Raw genomic sequence first — 5,951 nt, 5'->3', positions numbered from 1 at the left:
GGAGGAGCCAACCGATACGGTGCCTTGGCTATCAAAGCCGCACCAGGGACCAGGTCAATCCTGAACTCCACCTGGCTCTCCAGAGGTATCCCAGGCAGCTCCTCTGGAAAGACATCCGCATACTCTCGTACCACTGGCACATCACTCACCGTCTCCTGAACCGCCGTTCAGGTACCCAAAACATAGGCGACATACCCTACGCAACCCTACTGAAGGTAGCGCCTAGCCCTCGCTACTAAACATAATGTCGATCCACGTTGTGGCCTCTTGCCCTGGATCACCAGCTCTCCCCCACCTGGGGTCCTGACTCTCACTAATTGCTACGCGCAGTCTATTACTGCCCCATTTGGGGATCAGCCAATCCATGCCTATAATCACCTTGTTCCCCCGCAACTGGATGGGAACCAAGTCTACCAAATAACGTTCATCGAACAGCCTTAAAACACAATCCCTAAAAACCTCTGATGCTCGTACTGATCGATTGTCCGCAATCTCAACCTCTAGGGGCAATCCAACTTGCCCGAAGCCTCAGGGAACTTCTTGCTAAGCACAAGAGAGACAAATGATTGGGTTGCACTTGAATCAAACAACACCTGAACTGGGATATCGTTCACATGGAACGATCCTAAACAAAACATATAATATGGCACATCAATATCATAAGCAATATAAAATAAAAGCTAGGGAGACGAAATCATACCCGTCACCACATCAGGTGCAGCGCGTGCCTCCTCTGTAGTCAACTAGAAGGCTCGCCCCTCGCCACTGGAGCCTCGGTCTTGCCTTGCCGGCCATCAGTGATCCGTAGGTTCGGTGGAGTTGGTGCCACCACTGGCGCTGCAGCTGCTATCAATCTCGAGCAGTTGGCCTTTTTATGGCCTCGCTAGTTGCAGTGGAAACACAGCAACTCTGATGTCTGAATAGTGGATGTATGGGTGGTATAATCCTTGCTGAAGTGCCCCATCTTGCCGTACTTATAGCAGCCCGATGATCCTAATCTACATGCGCCCTCATGCGGCTTGCAGCACTTCCCACAGTGGCTCTGGCCTTGAAGGCCCTTCAACTTAGCGTCGAATCCATGGGTTTCTTCCCCGAAACCCCAGTACCCTGCTCAGTCTCCGCCTTCCTCTTCCATAGGTGCTCTATATCGATCTCCCTCTCCCTTGCCCTGGCAATCATGGACTCCAGGGTCGGGCACGCTGAGTAACTTACATGCTCCCTGATATTAGCTCTCAACATATCATGATAGCGGGTCTTCTGCATCTCCTCATCTCCCGCATACTGAGGCACCAACAAGGCCCTCTCTTGAAACTTGGCGGCAATCTCTGCCACCGTCTCCCTAGTCTGCTTCATATAGAGAAACTCCCTAGCCAGCTACCGAAGCTCCACAGCCGGCACAAACTCCGCCCTGAACCTGGTCACAAAGTCTAACCAGGTCATAGCCTCAATAGTCGAGGCCCCCAAAGACTCACCAACTGACTCCCACCAGTTCCTAGCCCTATCCCTCAAACATCCAGCAGCAAATCGAACCTTTGACCCCTCAAGGCAGAAGCTAGTCAACTATGAAGACTCGATGTCTGCAATCCATCTCCGGGCCACGATGAGGTCCTTCGCCCCACGGAAATCCGGCGCACCACTCCGCCTGAAGTCCTGGAAGGACGGTGTGTGTGGCCCTGATTGGCTAGATGCCATGTCACTCTGGAATTCCCTAAGGCGATCCTCCATCAGCTCTATGATCCCTTCCTTGATCGAACCAAAGATAACCAAGGTCGCCTCAAGGATGCCTCTAGCGATCTTAGAAGCAATGAACTCACGTAGTCCCTCGTCAACTGGCTCGGCACCTGATCCCAAACATCATCCTGAACCGGATCCTGATCCCGCTCCTCCTGCTCCGTGGTGCGTAATCATCACCACTCTGAAACAAAACATATAAATGTCAGGGCCACACAACATCTCTAGAGGTCTTACACACTCAACAATTTCCTTGGTTCTATCTCGGACCTCCTTGACTCGAGTACGAATCCTCTGCTTTCAGTAGTACGGGCCTATACTGCCTTCCACATCTATCCGTACTTTCCTCAAGGATTGCCTTGACTTCATAAGGTCCCTTCTACTACTGCTACACTCCTTGTTAGTCTCGTCCTAGGCTTACCTTAGGGTAGCTCTCCAATCCACTCTCCACCATCAGCCGTATAAGAAGTTGATGCTACCTTTACCTAGATAACTCATGAATACCATGACATATTACTAAGACCATATAATTCTTCGAATGAGAGGTCTTACCCTATAATGGTTGGACTCAGACAAGAGCTGCGAAATAGGGCTAAACCTAACCTTCTGAAATTATTCAATCCCCGCAATATGTAATGTAATGTATTCATCCATTAGTTAACTAAAGATAGTCAGAACTCCTATTAGCACGAAGCAAAGACATTCAAGCATTGAGTAACCCAATCAGATATACTTTATCCAAGCTATCATATAACTGACTAATCAGTAACATCTTGCAGCTCAATAACACATATAGCAGGCATATGAAGCATCTTCTTAGATCCATAGCCCTAATCTAGCATGCAGTTCTCACACATAGGCAATAAGCATATGAGGCATCCTTCCTAAATCCTTAGCCCTAAGCTAGCATGCAGTTCTCGTATTCGTATCATATCATAACATAAGATGTATGGGTATATTGGGGAAAACTTACTTGAGCTCGGTCGGTCGCGCACATCACACACCTCGTTCTTACTCAAAAATCTCACTTTAACTTTTGAAAACAACATTTTTCTGGTGAAAAAAAGCTTTCAAATCCACGATTTGAGTCCACACACCCCCGAAGGTGTGTCCGAATCCCTCATACCAAGGCTCTAAAACCAACTTCTAACATCCCAATTTTCGAGTCCAAAAATTACGTTTTTAATTAAGTAGTTTATAAAATTGTTAACTGAAAACATTGTCGATATCATATCAATCCATAAATTATCATGAACATGTCTCAAAATCAAAACATCGAACAGTAATAAAGTCAGAGTACAATCATATGAATCACATAGTGCGGAAATCTCATGTGTGTGTGATGTGCAGCTACCGCGCCGGCTCTTTCCCCTTCGCTGAAGAGGTACTTGAAACAAAATTGAAAACTTTAAGCACAAAACTTAGTGAGTTCCCCCATCATACCACATATTATACAAATTACATACCTCCAAGCATATCTGGGTGCCCGACCTACCCTGTCAGGCATATATGGGTGCCCGACCTAGCCTCCGGTGTATCTCAACAGGTTACAGGGACTATTTCACCCCCTACTGCTACCACATAATAACATAACATAACATAAACATATTATCTAGCATAGTTGGGTACTAGGCTACTCCTTTGGCCCTATCAACCAACCGGTGGCTGGGGAGTTTTCCCTTTTACTACTACTATCACACAACGTCATATCATGCTAGCACATAAAACATAACAGATAATAGAAAACCTAGATAATTATCACAAAGACAATCATCTATCAAGCAACTCCCGATGATGGGTTGGCATTGTGGCCTTAGACCCATTCCTACTGGAAGGTAACTCACATCGATGTAGTGTAGTATCTGCACAATCCTTGGCACGGAAATCAACTCGTCTCTACTCCTCAATCCCTACACAACGACCTTTCTCAATTACTATTACATACTCACAACCCCTACAAGGGTCAACCCAAAACCAAGTCAAATTCAAGGTCAAATCCTGGTCAAAGTCAACTTCTAATTGACTCAACTCACCGAGTCCCCTTGTCCCCTTACTTCCATAATTTTGTCCTTACTCGTCGAGTCTAGCAAGAGTTCGATGAGTTCACCTTCAACCACACCTTTTGACTATCTTCAGCTAACTCGCCGAGTTCGCTCTTGAACTCGCTGAGTTCATCTTCATCCGAATGAATGAGTCTAGCCTCTGACTCGCCGAGTTCTCCATGAACTCGTCGAGTCCGTCTTCATGAGGTTGGGACATTTCCTTGGACTCGCCGAGTCTGATTATACACTTGCCGAGTCCGATGATTTCCAGGTCCAAAACAAACCACTAGCAGGCTGAGTGTTCCTACCAGTCAACCAAAACCATTTCCAGATGACGTTTTGGGGGGGGGGGAGGGATCGACCAGACTCGTTGAGTCACCCAAGTGACTCGCCGAGTCCCTCTATTTCCAAAACAATACAGTCGATTATCAAGGGTCTTAACACATCAAAACTATATATCTGGCCTCCTAGGGTCCCTTTTTCACATAAAGCTACAAACTTGATGTCCATGCATGGGGATTTTGGCTCAAAAATCCATAAAAAGGATTTATATGATGCATGGGTCTCCCATGGCAATAAAGTTGGCACCTTTATGCAATGGGAACCCTCAATGGTTCTAGATCTGAAGTCCTTATCCCAAAATTGTGGTTGCATCCAAGAATGGCTCCAAAATGGCTTCCAAAAACCCTAAATTACTCCAAAAGAGTATCTAATGAAAGGAGAAGCAAGGTCTGGAATTTTACCTCCAATAAACAGGAAATGAAGAAAAACCTCTGGATCTCCTTGCTCCTTTTGAAATCCCAAGCTCCTTTTTCTTCTCTTCAACCTTCTATCTTACACAAAATGGCACATAGAGTTTAAAATCACTCAAAAACGGATAAGGTTTCGTGGGGATGGCCTAGGGGTGTTGGAGGCTGCAAAGGGAACCACTAAAGGTGTTTAAATGGGGTGCAAACCCTAAATATTAGGGTTTTGTCCAGACAGCTCTAACTCGTCGAGCCGGTCTCCCGACTCGTCTAGTAGGTCACTTAAAATTTGCGCAAAAAGTCAACTCTACTCGATGAGTTGGGCCTTCAACTCGTCGAGTCCTAGGGTAAAATACAATAATACTTGGAATTAAATATGTACCAGGAACCGGGTGTTACATTACGATTTCGTGGTGATGCCCTTTGGGTTCACTAATGCTCCAGCCGTATTCATAGATCTCATGAACCGCATGTGCCGACCGATGTTGGATTAGTATGTAATTGTATTCATTGACGATATCCTGGTCTATTCCAAGACCCAGGAGCTGCATGAGGAGAACTTAAGGGAGATATTGGAGACCTTGAGGAGGGAGAGACTGTATACGAAGTTCTTTAAGTGTGAGTTTTGGTTGCATGACGTGCATTTTCTGGGGCACTTTGTCAACCAGAATGATATTTTGGTCGATCCGGCCAAGGTCGAGGCTGTGATGAGGTGGGAGGTTCCGAGGTCTGGTTGGCGGGTTATTATCAGAGATTCATTCATGATTTCTTCAAGATAGCAGTTCCTCTAACTCGACTGATGAAGAAGACTGCAAATTTTCACTGGGGGCCTGAGCAGCAGGCAATGTTTGAGAACATGAGGTAGAGATTTTGCAAGGCACCGATTCTGACGCTGTCAAAGGGCGTTGAGGATTTCATGGTTTATTGCGATGTGTCGATCACGGGTTTAGGTGCAGTTTTGATGCAGAGGGGTCGCGTTATTGATTACGCTTCGAGGCAGCTGAAGCCTCATGAGGCGAATTATCCGACACATGATTTGGAGCTGGGGGCTATGGTTTTCGCCCTCAAGATTTGGTGATATTTCCTCTATGGGGTCCGATATACTATTTAAACAGATCACAAGAGCCTGAGGTACTTGATGGGTCATCTGAATCTGAATATGAGGCAGCGTCCGTGGTTAGATGTGGTGAAGGATTATGATTGTGAGATCCTTTACCATCCGGGGAAGGCCAATGTGGTGGTCGATGCTCTTAGCTGCAAGGCGGTCACGGCTCCGATCAGGGATATTTTTATGAGGATGACAGTGATTACTCCACTCTTGGAGCAAATTCGAGAGGCTTAGGTTGAGGCTATGAAGCAAGACACTACTAGAAAACAGCCCTTTAATGACGTGCAAACAATAACACGCGCTGATAGAGGACACGCATTTGTA

The sequence above is a fragment of the Lactuca serriola genome, chromosome 9, assembly GCF_051521515.1.
Source record: "Lactuca serriola cultivar US96UC23 chromosome 9, Lser_US96UC23_V15, whole genome shotgun sequence".
NCBI classification, from domain to species: Eukaryota; Viridiplantae; Streptophyta; class Magnoliopsida; order Asterales; family Asteraceae; genus Lactuca; species Lactuca serriola.
The sequence above is the reverse complement of the archived record's forward strand: the minus strand, read 5'-3'. Positions refer to the sequence as shown.